The sequence below is a fragment of the Musa acuminata genome, chromosome BXJ2-1 (genome assembly GCF_036884655.1).
Source record: "Musa acuminata AAA Group cultivar baxijiao chromosome BXJ2-1, Cavendish_Baxijiao_AAA, whole genome shotgun sequence".
Classification (NCBI taxonomy): Eukaryota; Viridiplantae; Streptophyta; class Magnoliopsida; order Zingiberales; family Musaceae; genus Musa; species Musa acuminata.
The window spans coordinates 38,368,311-38,393,896 of NC_088338.1; positions in this window are offsets into that span (position 1 = coordinate 38,368,311).

The window sequence follows — 25,586 nt, forward strand, 5'->3', positions numbered from 1 at the left end:
ATCAATATGTTTCATTCTTGAGTGTTGTATAGGATTCTTGGTTAAGCATATTGCACTTGTGTTATCACATTTAATTGGAATATTTTTGAGATGAACTTTATAATCTTCTAAAGTATTTTTCATCCATACAACTTGTGCACAGCATGCACTTGCTGCAATATATTCAGCTTCGGTTGTTGATAGTGCAACCGAGTTTTGTTTCTTTGATGACCAGGAAACAAGGGCATGTCCTAAAAATTGACATGATCCTGATGTGCTTTTTCTATCTAATCTACAGCCAGCAAAGTCAGCATCAGCATAAGCAATTAACTCAAAATTCTCTGATTTTGGGTACCATAATCCTAGATTTGTGGTACCATTAAGATATCTAAATATTCTTTTAACTGCTTTGAGATGAGATATCTTAGGGTTTGATTGAAATCTAGCACAAAGTCCTTCACTGAACATGATGTCTGGTCTGGTTGTAGTGAGGTAAAGTAAACTTCCTATCATACCCCTATAAGTTTTTTGATCAAAGCTTTCTCTACTTTCATCAATTTCTAACTTAGTGGAGGTGCTCATAGGAGTGTTACTGGCCTTTGAGTTGTTCATGTTAAACCTTTTTAATAAATTCATGGCATATTTAGTTTGACTAATAAAGATGCCATTGCTTAGTTGTTTGATTTGTAAACCTAAGAAGAATGTTAATTCTCCCATTAAGCTCATTTCGAATTCAAGACTCATAGTTTTAGCAAAAGATTCACAAAGAGATTCATTTGTAGAGCCAAAGATGATATCATCAACATAAATCTGAACAATGAGAAAATTATTTTCAAAATTCTTGATAAACAATGTAGTATCAACCTTGCCTTTTATGAAATTATTTTCAATGAGAAAAGAACTAAGTCTCTCATACCAAGCCCTTGGGGCTTGTTTTAAACCATAGAGAGCTTTAGTTAATCTAAACACATGATTAGGGAGGCTATTATTTTCAAATCCAGGAGGTTGTTCAACATAAACTTCTTCGGAAATAAAACCATTTAGAAAAGCGCTTTTAACATCCATTTGAAATAACTTAAAATTATTACAACTAGCATAGGCAAGGAGCATCCTTATGGCTTCCAATCGAGCCACAGGTGCGAAGGTTTCTTCGTAATCGATACCTTCTTCTTGGTTGAAACCTTTGGCCACTAATCTAGCCTTGTTTCTAACCACGATACCATTTTCATCTTGCTTGTTTCTAAAGACCCATTTAGTACCAATAACTAAATGGTCATTTGGCCTAGGAACAAGCATCCACACCTCATTTCTCTCAAATTGATTTAATTCATCTTGCATTGCGATAATCCATGAATCATCTTTCATGGCCTCATCAACACATTTGGGTTCAATTTGGGAGAGAAAGGCGGCGTTGGCACAAAAGTTTTTAAAAGAAGATCGTGTTTGAACCCCCTTTGATGTGTCTCCTAGGATTAGCTCCTTAGGATGAGCATCTACATACTTCCAATCCTTGGGTAAGGATGTTTCGGAAGTGGATGCATCCAAGTTGCTAGTTGGAGACGGGGTTTCGTTTAAATTCAAGGAATCAAAATTAATATCATCATCAAGATCATTTTTCTTAATTTCTGAAATCTCATTGAAAACAACATGGATGGATTCTTCAATAATTAAGGTTCTTTTATTGAAAATGCGAAAAGCTTTAGAAACCGAAGAATAACCAAGAAAGATTCCTTCATCAGATTTAGCATCGAATTTTCCTAAGTTATCTTTTTCATTCAAGATAAAACACTTACACCCAAAGACTTTAAAATATGAGACATTGGGTTTTTTGTTATTCCATAACTCATATGGAGTTTTGGTGAGTAAGGGTCTTACTAGGACTCTATTTAAAATATAGCATGCAGTGTTTACAGCTTCGGCCCAAAAATATTTGGGTAGGCTATGTTCATTCAACATGGTTCTTGCCATTTCTTGTAAATTTCGATTTTTTCTTTCTACTACCCCATTTTGTTGAGGATTTCTTGGAGTCGAGAAATTATGGTTGTATCCGTTGAGTTCACAGAATTCTTGGAAATCATTGTTTTGAAATTCTCCACCATGATCACTTCTAATTGACGAAATCATAGATCCTTTCTCATTTTGAACAAGTTTACAAAACTTGGTAAAATATCTAAAGCATTCATTTTTCTGTTTTAAGAAGTAGGTCCATGTATATCTGCTATAGTCATCAACAATGACAAAGGCGTATTTGCTACCTCCTAGACTCGATGTAGAGATTGGTCCGAACAAGTCCATATGGATCAATTGTAAGGGTCTAGAGGTGCTTATTTGATTCTTAGCTTTGAAGCTACCCTTAATTTGCTTACCTAATTGGCAAGCATCACATACATTATCTTTGATGAACTTGATATGAGGAATTCCTCTTACAAGTTCTCTAGATGATACTTGAGTGATTAGTTTCATGCTAGCATGACCTAATCTTCTATGCCATAGCCAAGCATCATCATTCATAACGGCAAAACACATTTCATCACATAAGTCATTGATGTCAATAGTGTATACGTTATTTTGTTTTAATGCAATCATAGATATATTTTTGTGTGGTTTTTCAATGATGCAAGCATTAGATTCAAATCTTATAATATATCCTTTATCACATAATTGACTAATGCTCAAGAGGTTATGTTTTAAACCATCAACTAGTAAAACATCTTCAATAGAGAAGTTGGATTTGTTACCTATGGTTCCTTTGCCAATGATTTTACCCTTGTTGTTGTCTCCGAAGGTGACATATCCTTCGTCTATGCTAGTGAGCTTAGAGAATTGAGATGGATCTCCGGTCATATGCCTTGAGCATCCACTATCAAGGTACCATCTCTTGCTCCTAGCTTGCGATGGTTTAGTTTTCTACAAGAAAGGATGATGTTTAGGTACCCATTTGCTTTTGGGTGCCTCATAAATAGATCTACATTTCTTATCATATTGCATAGAATTTGTCATGGTTCCTTTAGGAACCCAGATTAGTTTGTTTGGATTTATTTTCTTGAATGGACAACAATGTGTCTTGTGTCCAGATTTGCAACAAAAGTTGCACTTGGTTTGGTGTTGAACATATAAGATGGAGCCTTTTATGAAGGTGGTTGGATTTTGGTGAGGACTTCTCACAAATCCAATTCCGCTCCTTTTTGGAATGTGACCCTTGTTTGCAAGGATCATGTTTAATGACTTGCTACCAACCTCGAATTTCTTCAAGGTGTCCTTGAGTAGCAGGTTTTCTTTTTGCAAAGTTTCTAAATCATGACATTTGATACATGAATTTAGACTATCATGATGTTCGACTTTTAACTTATCAAACTCACAAGTAAGACTATCATGCATTTTTTTCAGCAATTTATATTTTCTACTTATGCTCTTGCATTCGTCAAATAAGTCATTGAAAGCATTTAATAATTCATCGAAAGATAAATTAGCATCTATTGAATTTGTTACCTCATCTTCGATGGCCATTAAGGCGTAATGAGCAACTTGCTCGGTGTTGGACTCCTCTTCCTCAGATGCGCTCGAATCATCCCATGTTGCTTGGAGCGCCTTCTTCTTTGTTGTTCTTTTCTTGACTTGGGGACAATCACTCTTGTAGTGTCCCGGTTTTTTGCATTCGTAGCAGATTACTTGGTCCTTTTTGGGTTCAAGTTTATTTTTTGCATCATTTTTAAACTTGTTTCTTTTAAAGAACTTTTTAAACTTTCTTGTTAGAAGTGCCAAGTCATCATCACAGTCCTCATCACTTGAGTTTTCTCTCAAGTGGCATTCTGAAGTTTTGAGTGCCATATCCTTCCTATTCTTTGGAAGGATGTCTTCTTGCTCTTCATGAGCTTTACAAGTCATTTCGTAGGTCATTAATGACCCGATTAGTTCTTCAAGAGGGAAATTTCGCAGATCTTTTGCCTCTTGAATAGCGGTGACTTTAGGATCCCAACTCTTAGGAAGGGATCTTAGTATCTTATTAACAAGCTCAAAATCCGAAAAGCTCTTTCCGAGTCCTTTTAGACCATTGACGACATCCGTGAAACGGGTAAACATGTCGCCAATGGTTTCACTCGGTTTCATCCGAAAAAGTTCGAAAGAATGTAACAGCAAATTGATTTTTGACTCTTTTACTCTACTTGTGCCCTCATGGGTCACTTCGAGCGTGTGCCAAATATCAAACGCAGTTTCACAAGTTGAAACATGGTTAAACTCGTTTTTATCAAGTGCACAAAATAAGGCATTCATAGCCTTTGCATTAAGAGCGAAAGCCTTCTTCTCCAAATCATTCCAATCGATCATTGGAAGAGAAGACTTTGAAAAACCATTCTCGACAAGATTCCAAAGATCAATGTCCATAGAAATAAGAAAGATTCTCATTCGGGTCTTCCAATAGGTGTAGTCCGTCCCGTTAAACATGGGTGGACGTGTAATGGAATGGCCCTCTTGGTTTCCGGCATAAGCCATCTCTCTTGGGTTTTAATCCTTTTGAGAGTTAACCGGGCTCTGATACCAATTGTTAGGATCGAGAGCACTAAGAGGGGGGGGGTGAATTAGTGCAGCGGATATTTTTCAGCGATTAAAACCAAAAGCTGCGTTCGTTCGATAAAGACTATTTTGATGCAAAAGCCGATTCTAAGATTACTTATGATTAAGTGCAGTTTACGTTTAAACACAGTTAGCGTCTAAACGCAGTTTGCGTCTAAATGCATATTGCGTCTAAACTCAGATTGCGTCTAAGCACAGTTTGCGTCTTAGCGCAGTTTGCGTCTTAGCGCAGATTGCGTCTAAGCGCAGATTGCGTCTAAACGCAGATTGCGTCTAACCGCAGATTGCGTCTAAACACAGTTTGCGTCTAGGAGCAGTTTAAGCAGAAGTATAAAGACAATGTGCTGCTGTTGTACAGCTCAAAAAGTAATCTGCAAAAAACAGATTTACGTCTAAATGCAGATTTACGTCTAGACGCAGATTTACGTCTAAACGCAGATTTACGTCTTAAACGCAGATTTGCGTCTGAACTTTGAAACTCGTTTGTATACTCGCAGAAGGCAGTATGCAGTTGAAATCAAGACGTAAACGTGAACTGAGATCTGATGATTGTGCGAGGAAAGCCGATTTACGTCTAAATGCAGTTTTACGTCTAAATGTTGAAACTCGTTCATAAAATTGCAGAGGACAGTTTGCAGTTATCACTAGGATCAAAATGTAAGTGTAAGCTGCAAGGAAACTCATTCGTAAAAGCACGGAAGACAGTTCTGCAGAATCAAACGTAAACGTAAACTGTAATGTACGAAAATATGAATTTACGTCTGAATGCAGATTCGGAAGAACAGCACTTAGAACTTGTTCGTGAAAGCGCAGAGAGCAGTAGTAATGAAGGAGGTTTGCAGTAATGATAAAGTGCTCAAAAATAAACGCAAACCAGAGATTTAGAGTGGTTCGGTCAGCCTTGACCTACTCCACTTTTGGCTTCCTCCACCGACGAGGTCGCCGACGTCAACTAGGGGCCTTCCTTCAATAGGCGAAGGCCAAACTTCCCTTTTACAGTTTCTCTCCTTTTGACAGGATCAGGAGACAACCTTTACAGACCTTTCTCTCCTCACTTTACAACTGAAAACTTGAAGAACAGAAGGAGGAGACTTAAAGGCTTTACAACACTTTTGAGCTCTTAGAATCACAGAAAAGATCAAGATTTCGGTGTAGGTCTGTATCTTTTCAGTGCTGAATGGGTGGGGAATTTATAGGCCCCAACCCAATTCAAATTTGGAGCTCAAAACAATCAAATCCCGGAATTCTGGGATCAGGCGGTTGCACCTCTTGACTGGAGAGGTTGCACCGCCTGGCAGAGCTCGAAGACCGAGCTCAGGCGGTGCCACCTCTCTGCCAGGGAGGTTGCACCGCCCAGTCTTGCTCGAAGACTGAGCTCAGGCGGTGCCACCTCTCTGCCAGGGAGGTTGCACCGCCCAGTCTTGCTCGAAGACTGAGCTCAGGCGGTTCCACCTCTCTGCCAGGGAGGTTGCACCGCCCAGTCTTGCTCGAATACTGAGCTCAGGCGGTTCCACCTCTCTGCCAGGGAGGTTGCACCGCCCAGTCTTGCTCGAAGACTGAGCTCAGGCGGTGCCACCTCCCGGCTGGGGAGGTTGCACCGCCCAGTCTCGCTGGAAGGCCTAGCCCAGGCGGTGCCACCTCCTGGCCTGGGCGGTTGCACCTCCTGGTGCAATCAGGGTCCGAATGGTTCATTCCATTCGGCCCAATTTCAGTCTTTCAGGGGCCCAATTGCCCCAAGATTAAGCCAATGGGATCACCTCCCATTTTCCAACTTAATCAACGTGCTAACTACGATTAAATCTAAGACAACTTCTGCAGCTTTGCTTCGGTGCGTCAATCGCTCCTTCCGGCGAGTTTCCGGTGAACTTCCGTCGATCATCCGATGAACCCTCGGTGATGCTCCTGCGGACTTCCGGCAAACTCCTGGACTTTGCGACGATCCATTTGGCAAGTTCCGACGAGCTTCGCTTGGCAAGCTTCTGGACTTCTCGGATCTGTTCTCGCAGAACCTCTGACGACCGTCCGAACTTCCGTCGAACTCTCGAACTCCCAATGTGATCATGAACTTGACTCCGGCACAACTCCTGCTGCTTGTCTATCTTTCATCGTAGTTAACCCTGCACACTTATCTCAACACATAGATTAGACAACAAATGACAATTGACTTCATCATCAAAATCCGAGATTCAACAGATGGGCCAACACTTGAATATTTGTAAATGAAATTACAATACTGAAGTAATATATCTTGATGGATGAATTGTTTATCGCAAGAGTGAGTTGCTTTAAAGATTAGGATTAATTAAACGTTATGCATGAGGTTTTAGTTTTTTGAAACTGACCATGGTCGTCTAGAAACTGAAATCTTCATTGTATATTGTAACTTTCTTTGCATGCAATAACATATCTCATGGTACAAGGGAAATGTATATAAATTAAATAAAGAATTGTGACTTTATACACTATGCTTGTTATATTTATTAATAAATATTTTATAGAAATAATGTCATCTTTTAACATAATGCATATACTTTATGTAAAAACTAAGATTATTGTATGGTAAGTTGAAAAAAATATATTCCATATCCTTCAAGTGCATAAATATAATTGAGAGAGGAATAAGCATCTCTTTTGTAAATTGGCTAGTAATCCTTTAGTCATCCAATACTTTATGCTCTTTTTGTGATCAATTACATGAGGCATGGTCCTAAACTCCACACATAGAAATCTTTTTTAAAAATAAAACTAACTTAATTTTTTTGACGATCAATTTTCTTGTAATTTTTGAAAATATAAAAAGCAAAAATTCTCACTTTTAGAAATAATGATTTGAATAATTTCTAGTTCACCTTTATTAATGAACCTAGTCGATGATCTTTTTCATAAAATTTAAAAATATCAAAATGTGGATGAAATTATTGTCAATTTGACATATTCAAGATGTTTGTTCATTATTTTATATCAAAAGAGCAAAATATTTCAATAAACATCAAGATTATCATGATAATTTGAGTCATAATATGATGTTATCATGATTTTAAACGAGCATTGCAAAGTTAGAAATATTTGTAAAAAAGTCTTTCATTTGTTTCCCTCATGCTAAATAACAAAGATGAATTTTAATAATCAATTGTATAAATATGTGAACTAAAAAGTTAAACATAATCAAAATTTATGAAGACAAATTTGATATTTTGTTAAAATACCTTAAATATTTGTTTTGCCAACATTGACTTTGCAATCACTTAAATTTCAAGATGAGCAAATTCTAATGCTCTAAGATTATTTTATTATAGGTAACTTATAATGAGAGTTTCTTTTTATAGAAATATTTTGACTTAGTAGCTAATAATATAATTGTACTTTAATAAAGTTAGTTTTATGGACATTGATTTGCATTTGTAGAGGAAATTGAAAATCTACCCCTATTACAAGAATTGCACATTTAAAATAATAAACTATATAATTAAATAATATCAAAAAAAATTATTCATCTTACTGGAAAATTTTTGCAAAATAATGATATAACTTGATTTCATGTGGTAATAGTCATGTCAAAACTTCTTTTCTTATAAACTTGGATGTTTCTATTTCTAGAAATAGAAAGAGAGCATTCTTTGATATAATAATACTTGTCATGATTGTTGGCAATCTATAAATGTTCAAAATTGATATTTATAATTTCGTTTGGGTCATTTTTTCCTCAAGTTGACATCTAACCATATCAATTTTATCGATAGTATTAAAGACTTTTATTTTATCATTTTTTATTCATCACATATTATGATAATGATAATACATAATGCATTAAACTTTATTTTTTATGATATTAGAAAAAATTAGCTCAAGGAGATGTAAGGTGTACTAGATTTTAAAGGGGAGGTATGATTATAGGATTAATATCAATTGATCTGATCTCATCCCCAACTATCGCCTCTTTTATAGCAATGGCTAAAAAATAAAAGTAATTCATGTTAGTAAAATATTTTGAAAGAAGATCTAAATTTTAATAATTATATGATATTATCTAAAATGTTGAATAATATAGCATAATTAGTTTTAAAAAAAAAAGTAATTTTGATGGCATTAAAAAAACTACACAAATTTTCACAAACTACTTATTTTTACGGTCCATATTGTGGTGAACTTGGTGTTATTAATCATAAGTTTTAACATCGAAACATGCATAATGCGTCATCGTATATTATTCCGAATATCTTAAGCAAGTGAAACTATAATATTACTAAAATAATATTTTAGCCAACTATTCTAATTCTCAAGATGATGGTGGAGCAATCACTTTATATGATAGTGCAAAAAATTACATTGTCGTTTAAAGAAGGAAAATCGTTAGGCCAATAAGAAGTTGTCTTCGAAACGTGATAGACTAACATTACATTATAGGTAAAAAAAATAAATTTTGCATTATTGAAGTAATGTGTAGATGATTGAATTATTAATCAAAAGAGTGAGGTAATATAAAGATTAGGGTAAATTAAATTTTATGCATAATGTTATATTATTTTAATACTTTTTATGTAACTGAAATCTTTATCTAATAATGTATAAAATGGAAGAATTGAAATGTATAAAAGTTGAATAAAAAATCATGACATCATACAATTTATAAACTATGCTTGTTATATCCATAAGGTAAACATTTTATAAGAATATTATCGTCTTTTGACAAGATACTTATAGTTTATATAACACTATTAAGATTTAAATTTTAAAAAAATTATTTCATATCTTTCAAGTGCATAAAAGCTACTAAGAGAGGATTTAAAGTTTACTTTGTGAATTACTAATTAATACCTCAGTAGTTTAGTATGTTATGCTCTTTTTGAGATGAAGTATATAAAGCATGGTGTAAAACTCTCCACGCATAGAATTCTTATTTAAAAAGAGGCCCAATTTAATTTTTTATGTTGTCAATTTAGTATTCTCGTAATATGAAAAAATCTAAATGTGGATTGAAAATTCTCACTAGTCCAATTTTATATTTGAATAATTTCTTGTTCACCTTATTCAGGAATATAGTTGATGATCCTCTTCGTACAAGTTAAAAATATTAAAATACGGATGTATTGATTGTCAACTTGACTTGTTCGAGTCATTTGTTAATTATTTTATATTAGAAGTATAATATTTTATAATAAATATCTATTATCTCATGATAATTTAAATCGAGATATGATGTTATCAATATTGTATTTGTCGATAATAAACCTAAAAATATTTATAATTATTTATCTTTGCTTTTATGTTAATTCTTTTACTCAAATCCCAATAAAGATAAATTTTAATAATGTATTGTTAAAAGGAGTGAACAAAAAGTCAAACATATTAAAAATCTAAACTGTCATAATTATATAAAAATTTTAGAAAACTTTAGTTTTGCCTACTCTAAGATTATAACCACTTAAAGTTCAGGATGAGTGTATTTTAATGGTCCAATACTAGTTTATCTTGGGCAACTAATAAGGCATTTATACTTTCTTTTTATAGCAATGTTTCAACTCATTACCAACTAGTGACTTGAAATTAAAATTTTTTCATTTAACTATCATGTAAGTTATTTATCATTAAAATATAAGAGCTTAGAATATTGGTATAATATAATGGAGTGAGGATATTGTGTGTTGGTCTACTTTTGTAGTGGAAATTGGAACTCTAACTCGCTCTCACGAATTATCAATTTATGGCAATAGACTATATAATTAAATAATATTGAGAAACAATATATTATATTGGAACAATTATGTAATATAATGACGTAACTATATTTTATGTGGTAATAGTTATATCCAACCTTCTTTTCAAGAAAATATAAAATCGATAGTTATAATAATGCTTTTCACGGATGAAAGTTAATATTTAAAATTTCATTTGGGTTATCTTTTCTACAAGCTCACATTTAACTATTTCAATTTTATCGATAAAATTTGAGAGACATGTATTTTAATAATTTTTAGTTCATTTCGAAGTAAAATAATGACAACGCATAATGCATTACAGTTTATTGTTTATGATATTAAGACAATGAACCTAATCGTGTACAGCGGGGACTATAGGATTATGTAGAGGAGGAATGATAAAAGGTTTTATATCGAATGATTTGATGTCATCTCCAGCTATAGCCTCTTTGATAGCAATGGCTAAAGAACAAAAGTAATTCAATTAGTAAAATATTTTGAAACAAGATCTAAATTTTAACAAGCATACGAAGCAATAAAAACTATTATCGAATATAGCAAAATTAGTAAAAGAAACAAGCTTTTAGATTTGCATCAAAAGAATTGAAGATAACTCTTCACTTAACATATTTCCTATATGGTCCGCATTTAGAAGAACTTGGTGTTATTTATCATTGTTTTAATATCAAAACTAAAATAATGCTGGATCATACGCTATTTCAAATATTATAAATAAATAAATAATAATTACTACTGACCTAAGATTTTTGCCAACTCTTCTAATGCTGAAGATGATGTTGGAGCAAGCTTATCCGACGCTACCGGGAAAAATTGCATTGTCGTTAAGAGGAGGAAGACCATCAGGCTAATGAGAAGTTGTCTTAGAAACATGATGGGCCAACACTTGAATATTTGTAAATGGAATTACAATACTGAAATAATATATCTTGATGGATGAATTGTTTATCGCAAGAGTGAGTTGCTTTAAAGATTAGGATTAATTAAACGTTATGCATGAGGTTTTAGTTTTTTGAAACAGACCATGGTCGTCTAGAAACTGAAATCTTTATTGTATATTGTAACTTTCTTTGCATGCAATAACATATCTCATGGTACAAGGGAAATGTATATAAATTAAATAAAGAATTGTGACTTTATACACTATGCTTATTATATTTATTAATAAATATTTTATAGAAATAATGTTATCTTTTAACATAATGCATATACTTTATGTAAAAACTAAGATTATTGTATGGTAAGTTGAAAAAAATATATTCCATATCCTTCAAGTGCATAAATATAATTGAGAGAGGAATAAGCATCTCTTTTGTAAATTGGCTAGTAATCCATTAGTCATCCAATACTTTATGCTCTTTTTGTGATCAATTACATGAGGCATGGTCCTAAACTCCACACATAGAAATCTTTTTTAAAAATAAAACTAACTTAATTTTTTTGACGATCAATTTTCTTGTAATTTTTTAAAATATAAAAAGCAAAAATTCTCACTCTTAGAAATAATGATTTGATTAATATCTAGTTCACCTTTATTAATGAACCTAGTCGATGATCTTTTTCATAAAATTTAAAAATATCAAAATGTGGATGAAATTATTGTCAATTTGACATATTCAAGATGTTTGTTCATTATTTTATATCAAAAGAGCAAAATATTTCAATAAACATCAAGATTATCATGATAATTTGAGTCATAATATGATGTTATCATGATTTTAAACGAGCATGGCAAAGTTAGAAATATTTGTAAAAAAGTCTTTCATTTTGTGTTAATTTGTTTCCCTCATGCTAAATAACAAAGATGAATTTTAATAATCAATTGTATAAATATGTGAACTAAAAAGTTAAACGTAATCAAAATTTATGAAGACAAATTTGATATTTTGTTAAAATACCTTAAATATTTGTTTTGCCAACATTGACTTTGCAATCACTTAAATTTCAAGATGAGCAAATTCGAATGCTCTAAGATTATTTTATTATAGGTAACTTATAATGAGAGTTTCTTTTTATAGAAATATTTGACTTAGTAGCTAATAATATAATTGTACTTTAATAAAGTTAGTTTTATGGACATTGATTTGCATTTGTAGAGGAAATTGAAAATCTACCCCCTTACAAGAATTGCACATTTAAAATAATAAACTATATAATTAAATAATATCAAAAAAAATTATTCATCTTACTGGAAAATTTTTGCAAAATAATGATATAACTTGATTTCATGTGGTAATAGTCATGTCAAAACTTCTTTTCTTATAAACTTGGATGTTTCTATTTCTAGAAATAGAAAAAGAGCATTCTTTGATATAATAATACTTGTCATGATTGTTGGCAATCTATAAATGTTCAAAATTGATATTTATAATTTCGTTTGGGTCATTTTTTCCTCAAGTTGACATCTAACCATATCAATTTTATCGATAGTATTAAAGACTTTTATTTTATCATTTTTTATTCATCAAATATTATGATAAAGATAATACATAATGCATTAAAATTTATTTTTTATGATATTAGAAAAAATTAGCTCAAGGAGATGTAAGGTGTACTAGATTTTAAAGGGGAGATATGATTATAGGATTAATATCAATTGATCTGATCTCATCCCCAACTATCGCCTCTTTTATAGCAATGGCTAAAAAATAAAAGTAATTCATGTTAGTAAAATATTTTAAAAGAAGATCTAAATTTTAATAATTATATGATATTATCTAAAATGTTGATTAATATAGCATAATTAGTTTTAAAAAAAAAAGCAATCTTGATGGCATTAAAAAAACTATACAAATTTTCACAAACTACTTATTTTTACGGTCCATATTTTGGTGAACTTTGTGTTATTAATCATAAGTTTTAACATCGAAACATGCATAATACGTCATCGTATATTATTCCGAATATCTTAAGCAAGTGAAACTATAATATTACTAAAATAATATTTTAGCCAACTATTCTAATTCTCAAGATGATGGTGGAGCAATCTCTTTATATGATAGTGCAAAAAATTACATTGTCGTTTAAAGAAGGAAGATCGTTAGGCCAATAAGAAGTTATCTTCGAAACGTTATAGACTAACATTACATTATACGTAAAAAAAATAAATTTTGCATTATTGAAGTAATGTGTAGATGATTGAATTATTAATCACAAGAGTGAGGTAATATAAAGATTAGGGTAAATTAAATTTTATGCATAATGTTATATTATTTTAATACTTTTTATGTAACTGAAATCTTCATTTAATATAGCAACTTCCGTAGTATTTAATAATGTATAAAATAAAAGAATTGAAATGTATAAAAGTTGAATAAAAAATCATGAAATCATACAATTTATAAATTATGCTTGTTATATCCATAAGGTAAACATTTTATAAGAATATTATCATCTTTTGACAAGATACTTATAGTTTATATAACACTATTAAGATTTAAATTTTAAAAAAATTATTTCATATCTTTCAAGTGCATTAAAGCTACTAAGAGAGGATTTAAAGTTTACTTTGTGAATTACTAATTAATACCTCAGTAGTTTAGTATGTTATGCTCTTTTTGAGATGAAGTATATAAAGCATGGTGTAAAACTCTCCACGCATAGAATTCTTATTTAAAAAGAGGCCCAATTTAATTTTTTATGTTGTCAATTTAGTATTCTTGTAATATGAAAAAATCTAAATGTGGATTGAAAATTCTCACTAGTACAATTTTATATTTGAATAATTTCTTGTTCACCTTATTCAGGAATATAGTTGATGATCCTCTTCATACAAGTTAAAAATATTAAAATACAGATGTATTGATTGTCAACTTGACTTGTTCGAGTCATTTGTTAATTATTTTATATTAGAAGTATAATATTTTATAATAAATATCTATTATCTCATGATAATTTAAATCGAGATATGATGTTATCAATATTGTATTTGTCGATAATAAACCTAAAAATATTTGTAATTATTTATCTTTGCTTTTATGTTAATTCTTTTACTCAAATCCTAAAAAAGATAAATTTTAATAATGTATTGTTAAAAGGAGTGAACAAAAAGTCAAACATATTAAAAATCTAAAATGTCACAATTATATAAAAATTTTAGAAAACTTTAGTTTTGCCTACTCTAAGATTATAACAAGTTAAAGTTTAGGATGAGTGTCCTTTATGTAAAAACTAAGATTATTGTATGGTAAGTTGAAAAAAATATATTCCATATCCTTCAAGTGCATAAATATAATTGAGAGAGGAATAAGCATCTCTTTTGTAAATTGGCTAGTAATCCTTTAGTCATCCAATACGTTATGCTCTTTTTGTGATCAATTACATGAGGCATGGTCCTAAACTCCACACATAGAAATCTTTCTTAAAAATAAAACTAACTTAATTTTTTTGACTATCAATTTTCTTGTAATTTTTGAAAATATAAAAAGCAAAAATTCTCAGTCTTAGAAATAATGATTTGAATAATATATAGTTCACCTTTATTAATGAACCTAGTCGATGATCTTTTTCATAAAATTTAAAAATATCAAAATGTGGATGAAATTATTGTCAATTTGACATATTTAAGATGTTTGTTCATTATTTTATATCAAAAGAGCAAAATATTTCAATAAACATCAAGATTATCATGATAATTTGAGTCATAATATGATGTTATCATGATTTTAAACGAGCATGGCAAAGTTAGAAACATTTGTAAAAAAGTCTTTCATTTTGTGTTAATTTGTTTCCCTCATGCTAAATAACAAAGATGAATTTTAATAATCAATTGTATAAATATGTGAACTAAAAAGTTAAACATAATCAAAATTTATGAAGACAAATTTGATATTTTGTTAAAATACCTTAAATATTTGTTTTGCCAACATTGACTTTGTAATCACTTAAATTTCAAGATGAGCAAAATCTAATGCTCTAAGATTATTTTATTATAGGTAACTTATAATGAGAGTTTCTTTTTATAAAAATATTTTGACTTAGTAGCTAATAATATAATTGTACTTTAATAAAATTAGTTTTATGGACATTGATTTGCATTTGTAGAGGAAATTGAAAATCTACCCCTATTACAAGAATTACACATTTAAAATAATAAACTATATAATTAAATAATATCGAAAAAAATTATTCATCTTACTGGAAAATTTTTGCAAAATAATGATATAACTTAATTTCATGTGGTAATAGTCATGTCAAAACTTCTTTTCTTATAAACTTGGATGTTTCTATTTCTAGAAATAGAAAGAGAGCATTCTTTGATATAATAATACTTGTCATGATTGTTAGCAATCTATAAATGTTCAAAATTGATATTTATAATTTCGTTTGGGTCATTTTTTCCTCAAGTTGACATCTAACCATATCAATTTTATCGATAGTATTAAAGACTTTTATTTTATCATTTTTTATTCATCACATATTATGATAATGATAATACATAATGCATTAAAATTTATTTTTTATGATATTAGAAAAAATTAGCTCAAGGAGATGTAAGGTGTACTAGATTTTAAAGGGAAGGTATGATTATAGGATTAATATCAATTGATCTGATCTCATCCCCAACTATCGCCTCTTTTATAGCAATGGCTAAAAAATAAAAGTAATTCATGTTAGTAAAATATTTTGAAAGAAGATCTAAATTTTAATAATTATATGATATTATCTAAAATGTTGAATAATATAGCATAATTAGTTTTAAAAAAAAAAGCAATCTTGATGGCATTAAAAAAACTACACAAATTTTCACAAACTATTTTTTTACGGTCCATATTGTGGTGAACTTGGTGTTATTAATCATAAGTTTTAACATCGAAACATTCATAATGCGTCATCGTATATTATTCCGAATATCTTAAGCAAGTGAAACTATAATATTACTAAAATAATATTTTAGACAACTACTCTAATTCTCAAGATGATGGTGGAGCAATCTCTTTATATGATAGTGCAAAAAATTACATTGTCGTTTAAAGAAGGAAGATCGTTAGGCCAATAAGAAGTTGTCTTCGAAACGTGATAGACTAACATTACATTATACGTAAAAAAAATAAATTTTGCATTATTGAAGTAATGTGTAGATGATTGAATTATTAATCACAAGAGTGAGGTAATATAAAGATTAGGGTAAATTAAATTTTATGCATAATGTTATATTATTTTAATACTTTTTATGTAACTGAAATCTTCATTGTATATAGCAACTTCCGTATTATCTAATAATGTATAAAATGGAAGAATTGAAATGTATAAAAGTTGAATAAAAAATCATGACATCATACAATTTATAAACTATGCTTGTTATATCCATAAGGTAAACATTTTATAAGAATATTATCGTCTTTTGACAAGATACTTATAGTTTATATAACACTATTAAGATTTAAATTTTAAAAAAATTATTTCATATCTTTCAAGTGCATAAAAGCTACTATGAGAGGATTTAAAGTTTACTTTGTGAATTACTAATTAATACCTCAGTAGTTTAGTATATTATGCTCTTTTTGAGATGAAGTATATAAAGCATGGTGTAAAACTCTCCACGCATAGAATTCTTATTTAAAAAGAGGCCCAATTTAATTTTTTATGTTGTCAATTTAGTATTCTTGTAATATGAAAAAATCTAAATGTGGATTGAAAATTCTCACTAGTACAATTTTATATTTGAATAATTTCTTGTTCACCTTATTCAGGAATATAGTTGATGATCCTCTTCGTACAAGTTAAAAATATTAAAATACGGATGTATTGATTGTCAACTTGACTTGTTCGAGTCATTTGTTAATTATTTTATATTAGAAGTATAATATTTTATAATAAATATCTATTATCTCATGATAATTTAAATCGAGATATGATGTTATCAATATTGTATTTGTCGATAATAAATCTAAAAATATTTGTAATTATTTATCTTTGCTTTTATGTTAATTCTTTTACTCAAATCCTAAAAAAGATAAATTTTAATAATGTATTGTAAAAAGGAGTTAACAAAAAGTCAAACATATTAAAAATCTAAAATGTCACAATTATATAAAAATTTTAGAAAACTTTAGTTTTGCCTACTCTAAGATTATAACCACTTAAAGTTCAGGATGAGTGTATTTTAATGGTCAAATGCTAGTTTATCTTGGGCAACTAATAAGGCATTTATACTTTCTTTTTATAGCAATGTTTCAACTCATTACCAACTAGTGACTTGAAATTAAAATTTTTTTCATTTAACTATCATGTAAGTTATTTATCATTAAAATATAAGAACTTAGAATATTGGTATAATATAATGGAGTGAGGATATTGTGTGTTGGTCTACTTTTGTAGTGGAAATTGGAACTCTAACTCGCTCTCATGAATTATCAATTTATGGCAATAGACTATATAATTGAATAATATTGAGAAACAATATATTATATTGGAACAATTATGTAATATAATGACGTAACTATATTTTATGCGGTAATAGTTATATCCAACCTTCTTTTCAAGAAAATATAAAACCGATAGTTATAATAATGCTTTTCACGGATTAAAGTTAATATTTAAAATTTAATTTGTGTTATCTTTTCTACAAGCTCACATTTCACTATTTCAATATTATCGATAAAATTTGAGAGACATGTATTTTAATAATTTTTAGTTCATTTCGAAGTAAAATAATGACAACGCATAATGCATTACAGTTTATTGTTTATGATATTAAGACAATGAAACCTAATCGTGTACAGCGGGGACTATAGGATTATGTAGAAGAGGAATGATAAAAGGTTTTATATCGAATGATTTGATGTCATCTCCAGCTATAGCCTCTTTGATAGCAATGGCTAAAGAACAAAAGTAATTCAATTAGTAAAATATTTTGAAACAAGATCTAAATTTTAACAAGCATACGAAGCAATAAAAACTATTATCGAATATAGCAAAATTAGTAAAAGAAACAAGCTTTTAGATTTGCATCAAAAGAATTGAAGATAACTCTTCACTTAACATATTTCCTATATGGTCCGCATTTAGAAGAACTTAGTGTTATTTATCATTGTTTTAATATCAAAACTAAAATAATGCTGGATCATACGCTATTTCAAATATTATAAATAAATAAATAATACTTACTACTGACCTAAGATTTTTGCCAACTCTTCTAATGCTGAAGATGATGTTGGAGCAAGTTTATCAGACGCTACCGGAAAAAATTGCATTGTCGTTAAGAGGAAGAAGACCATCAGGCTAATGAGAAGTTGTCTTAGAAACATGATGGGCCAACACTTGAATACTTGTAAATGAAATTACAATACTGAAGTAATATATCTTGATGGATGAATTGTTTATCGCAAGAGTGAGTTGCTTTAAAGATTAGGATTAATTAAACGTTATGCATGAGGTTTTAGTTTTTTGAAACTAACCATGGTCGTCTATAAACTGAAATCTTCATTGTATATTGTAACTTTCTTTGCATGCAATAACATATCTCATGGTACAAGGGAAATGTATATAAATTAAATAAAGAATTGTGACTTTATACACTATGCTTGTTATATTTATTAATAAATATTTTATAGAAATAATGTCATCTTTTAACATAATGCATATACTTTATGTAAAAAATAAGATTATTGTATGGTAAGTTGAAAAAAATATATTCCATATTCTTCAAGTGCATAAATATAATTGAGAGAGGAATAAGCATCTCTTTTGTAAATTGGCTAGTAATCCTTTAGTCATCCAATACTTTATGCTCTTTTTGTGATCAATTACATGAGGCATGGTCCTAAACTCCACACATAGAAATCTTTTTTAAAAATAAAACTAACTTAATTTTTTTGACGATCAATTTTCTTGTAATTTTTGAAAATATAAAAAGCAAAAATTCTCACTCTTAGAAATAATGATTTGAATAATTTCTAGTTCACCTTTATTAATGAACCTAGTCGATGATCTTTTTCATAAAATTTAAAAATATCAAAATGTGGATGAAATTATTGTCAATTTGACATATTCAAGATGTTTGTTCATTATTTTATATCAAAAGAACAAAATATTTCAATAAACATCAAGATTATCATGATAATTTGAGTCATAATATGATGTTATCATGATTTTAAACGAGGATTGCAAAGTTAGAAATATTTGTAAAAAAGTCTTTCATTTTGTGTTAATTTGTTTCCCTCATGCTAAATAACAAAGATGAATTTTAATAATCAATTGTATAAATATGTGAACTAAAAAGTTAAACATAATCAAAATTTATGAAGACAAATTTGATATTTTGTTAAAATACCTTAAATATTTGTTTTGCCAACATTGACTTTGCAATCACTTAAATTTCAAGATGAGCAAATTCTAATGCTCTAAGATTATTTTATTATAGGTAACTTATAATGAGAGTTTCTTTTTATAGAAATATTTGAACTTAGTAGCTAATAATATAATTGTACTTTAATAAAGTTAGTTTTATGGACATTGATTTGCATTTGTAGAGGAAATTGAAAATCTACCCCTATTACAAGAATTGCACATTTAAAATAATAAACTATATAATTAAATAATATCGAAAAAAATTATTCATCTTACTGGAAATTTTTTGCAAACTAATGATATAACTTGATTTCATGTGGTAATAGTCATGTCAAAACTTCTTTTCTTATAAACTTGGATGTTTCTATTTCTAGAAATAGAAAGAGAGCATTCTTTGATATAATAATACTTGTCATGATTGTTGGCAATCTAGAAATGTTCAAAATTGATATTTATAATTTCGTTTGGGTCATGTTTTCCTCAAGTTGACATATAACCATATTAATTTTATCGATAGTATTAAAGACTTTTATTTTATCATTTTTTATTCATCACATATTATTATAATGATAATACATAATGCATTAAAATTTATTTTTTATGATATTAGAAAAAATTAGCTCAAGGAGATGTAAGGTGTACTAGATTTTAAAGGGGAGGTATGATTATAGGATTAATATCAATTGATCTGATCTCATCCCCAACTATCGCCTCTTTTATAGCAATGACTAAAAAATAAAAAGTAATTCATGTTAGTAAAATATTTTGAAAGAAGATCTAAATTTTAATAATTATATGATATTATCTAAAATGTTGAATAATATAGCATAATTAGTTTAAAAAAAAAAAGCAATCTTGATGGCATTAAAAAACCTACACAAATTTTCACAAACTACTTATTTTTACGGTCCATATTGTGGTGAACTTGGTGTTATTAATCATAAGTTTTAACATCGAAACATGCATAATGCGTCATCGTATATTATTCCGAATATCTTAAGCAAGTGAAACTATAATATTACTAAAATAATATTTTAGCCAACTATTCTAATTCTCAAGATGATGGTGGAGCAATCACTTTATATGATAGTGCAAAAAATTACATTGTCGTTTAAAGAAGGAAGATCGTTAGGCCAATAAGAAGTTGTCTTCGAAACGTGATAGACTAACATTACATTATACGTAAAAAAAAATAAATTTTGCATTATTGAAGTAATGTGTAGATGATTGAATTATTAATCAAAAGAGTGAGGTAATATAAAGATTAGGGTAAATTAAATTTTATGCATAATGTTATATTATTTTAATACTTTTTATGTAACTGAAATCTTCATTGTATATAGCAACTTCCGTAGTATCTAATAATGTATAAAATGGAAGAATTGAAATGTATAAAAGTTGAATAAAAAATCATAACATCATACAATTTATAAACTATGCTTGTTATATCCATAAGGTAAACATTTTATAAGAATATTATCGTCTTTTGACAAGATACTTATAGTTTATATAACACTATTAAGATTTAAATTTTAAAAAAATTATTTCATATCTTTCAAGTGCATAAAAGCTACTATGAGAGGATTTAAAGTTTACTTTGTGAATTACTAATTAATACCTCAGTAGTTTAGTATGTTATGCTCTTTTTGAGATGAAGTATATAAAGCATGGTGTAAAACTCTCCACGCATAGAATTCTTATTTAAAAAGAGGTCAAATTTAATTTTTTATGTTGTCAATTTAGTATTCTTGTAATATGAAAAAATCTAAATGTGGATTGAAAATTCTCACTAGTACAATTTTATATTTGAATAATTTCTTGTTCACCTTATTCAGGAATATAGTTGATGATCCTCTTCGTACAAGTTAAAAATATTAAAATACGGATGTATTGATTGTCAACTTGACTTGTTCGAGTCATTTGTTAATTATTTTATATTAGAAGTATAATATTTTATAATAAATATCTATTATCTCATGATAATTTAAATCGAGATATGATGTTATCAATATTGTATTTGTCGATAATAAACCTAAAAATATTTGTAATTATTTATCTTTGCTTTTTTGTTAATTCTTTTACTCAAATCCTAAAAAAGATAAATTTTAATAATGTATTGTTAAAAGGAGTGAACAAAAAGTCAAACATATTAAAAATCTAAAATGTCACAATTATATAAAAATTTTAGAAAACTTTAGTTTTGCCTACTCTAAGATTATAACCACTTAAAGTTCAGGATGAGTGTATTTTAATGGTCCAATGCTAGTTTATCTTGTGCAACTAATAAGGCATTTATATTTTCTTTTTATAGCAATGTTTTAACTCATTACCAACTAGTCACTTGAAATTAAAATTTTTTTCATTTAACTATCATGTAAGTTATTTATCATTAAAATATAAGAGCTTAGAATATTGGTATAATATAATGGAGTGAGGATATTGTGTGTTGGTCTACTTTTGTAGTGGAAATTGGAACTCTAACTCGCTCTCACGAATTATCAATTTATGGCAATAGACTATATAATTAAATAATATTGAGAAACAATATATTATATTGGAACAATTATGTAATATAATGACGTAACTATATTTTATGTGGTAATAGTTATATCCAACCTTCTTTTCAAGAAAATATAAAACCGATAGTTATAATAATGCTTTTCACGGATGAAAGTTAATATTTAAAATTTCATTTGGGTTATCTTTTCTACAAGCTCACATTTAACTATTTCAATTTTATCGATAAAATTTGAGAGACATGTATTTTAATAATTTTTAGTTCATTTCGAAGTAAAATAATGACAACGCATAATGCATTACAGTTTATTGTTTATGATATTAATATAATGAACCTAATCGTGTACAGCGGGGACTATAGGATTATGTAGAGGAGGAATGATAAAAGGTTTTATATCGAATGATTTGATTTCATCTCCAACTATAGCCTCTTTGATAGCAATGACTAAAGAACAAAAGTAATTCAATTAGTAAAATATTTTGAAACAAGATCTAAATTTTAACAAGCATACGAAGCAATAAAAACTATTAACGAATATAGCAAAATTAGTAAAAGAAACAAGCTTTTAGATTTGCATCAAAAGAATTAAAGATAACTCTTCACTTAACATATTTCCTATATGGTCCGCATTTAGAAGAACTTGGTGTTATTTATCATTGTTTTAATATAAAAACTAAAATAATACTGGATCATACTCTATTTCAAATATTATAAATAAATAAATAATAATTACTACTGACCTAAGATTTTTGCCAACTCTTCTAATGCTGAAGATGATGTTGGAGCAAGCTTATCAGACACTACCGGGAAAAATTGCATTGTCGTTAAGAGGAGGAAGACCATCAGGCTAATGAGAAGTTGTTTTAGAAACATGATGGGCCAACACTTGAATTTTTGTAAATGAAATTACAATACTGAAGTAATATATATTGATGGATGAATTGTTTATCGCAAGAGTGAGTTGCTTTAAAGATTAGGATTAATTAAACGTTATGCATGAGGTTTTAGTTTTTTGAAACTGACCATGGTCGTCTAGAAACTGAAATCTTCATTGTATATTGTAACTTTCTTTGCATGCAATAACATATCTCATGGTACAAGGGAAATGTATATAAATTAAATAAAGAATTGTGACTTTATACACTATGCTTATTATATTTATTAATAAATATTTTATAGAAATAATGTCATCTTTTAACATAATGTATATACTTTATGTAAAAACTAAGATTATTGTATGGTAAGTTGAAAAAAATATATTCCATATCCTTCAAGTGCATAAATATAATTGAGAGAGGAATAAGCATCTCTTTTGTAAATTGGCTAGTAATCCTTTAGTCATCCAATACTTTATGCTCTTTTTGTGATCAATTACATGAGGCATGGTCCTAAACTCCACACATAGAAATCTTTTTCAAAAATAAAACTAACTTAATTTTTTTGACGATCAATTTTCTTGTAATTTTTGAAAATATAAAAAGCAAAAATTCACACTCTTAGAAATAATGATTTGAATAATATCTAGTTCACCTTTATTAATGAACCTAGACGATGATCTTTTTCATAAAATTTAAAAATATCAAAATGTGGATGAAATTATTGTCAATTTGACATATTCAAGATGTTTGTTCATTATTTTATATCAAAAATGAAAAATATTTCAATAAACATCAAGATTATCATGATAATTTGAGTCATAATATGATGTTATCATGATTTTAAACGAGCATGGCAAAGTTAGAAATATTTGTAAAAAAGTCTTTCATTTTGTGTTAATTTGTTTCCCTCGTGCTAAATAACAAAGATTAATTTTAATAATCAATTGTATAAATATGTGAACTAAAAAGTTAAACATAATCAAAATTTATGAAGACAAATTTGATATTTTGTTAAAATACCTTAAATATTTGTTTTACCAACATTGACTTTGCAATCACTTAAATTTCAAGATGAGCAAATTCTAATGCTCTAAGATTATTTTATTATAGGTAACTTATAATGAGAGTTTCTTTTTATAGAAATATTTTGACTTAGTAGCTAATAATATAATTGTACTTTAATAAATTTAGTTTTATGGACATTGATTTGCATTTGTAGAGGAAATTGAAAATCTACCCCTATTACAAGAATTGCACATTTAAAATAATAAACTATATAATTAAATAATATCAAAAGAAATTATTCATCTTACTGGAAATTTTTTGCAAAATAATGATATAACTTGATTTCATGTGGTAATAGTCATGTCAAAACTTCTTTTCTTATAAACTTGGATGTTTCTATTTCTAGAAATAGAAAGAGAGCATTCTTTGATATAATAATACTTGTCATGATTGTTGGCAATCTATAAATGTTCAAAATTGATATTTATAATTTCGTTTGGGTCATTTTTTCCTCAAGTTGACATCTAACCATATCAATTTTATTGATAGTATTAAAGACTTTTATTTTATCATTTTTTATTCATCACATATTATGATAATGATAATACATAATGCATTAAAATTTATTTTTTTTGATATTAGAAAAAATTAGCTCAAGGAGATGTAAGGTGTACTAGATTTTAAAGGGGAGGTATGATTATAGGATTAATATCAATTGATCTGATCTCATCCGCAACTATCGCCTCTTTTATAGCAATGGCTAAAAAATAAAAGTAATTCATGTTAGTAAAATATTTTGAAAGAAGATCTAAATTTTAATAATTATATGATATTATCTAAAATGTTGAATAATATAGCATAATTAGTTTTTTAAAAAAAAGCAATCTTGATGGCATTAAAAAAACTACACAAATTTTCACAAACTACTTATTTTTACGGTCCATATTGTGGTGAACTTGGTGTTATTAATCATAAGTTTTAACATCGAAATATGCATAATGCGTCATCGTATATTATTCCGAATATCTTAAGCAAGTGAAACTATAATATTACTAAAATAATATTTTAGCCAACTATTCTAATTCTCAAGATGATGGTGGAGCAATCACTTTATATGATAGTGCAAAAAATTACATTATCGTTTAAAGAAGGAAGATCGTTAGGCCAATAAGAAGTTGTCTTCGAAACGTGATAGACTAACATTACATTATACGTAAAAAAAAATAAATTTTGCATTATTGAAGTAATGTGTAGATGATTGAATTATTAATCAAAAGAGTGAGGTAATGTAAAGATTAGGGTAAATTAAATTTTATGCATAATGTTATATTATTTTAATACTTTTTATGTAACTGAAATCTTCATTGTATATAGCAACTTCCGTAGTATCTAATAATGTATAAAATGGAAGAATTGAAATGTATAAAAGTTGAATAAAAAATCATAACATCATACAATTTATAAACTATGCTTGTTATATCCATAAGGTAAACATTTTATAAGAATATTATCGTCTTTTGACAAGATACTTATAGTTTATATAACACTATTAAGATTTAAATTTTCAAAAAATTATTTCATATCTTTCAAGTGCATAAAAGCTACTAAGAGAGGATTTAAAGTTTACTT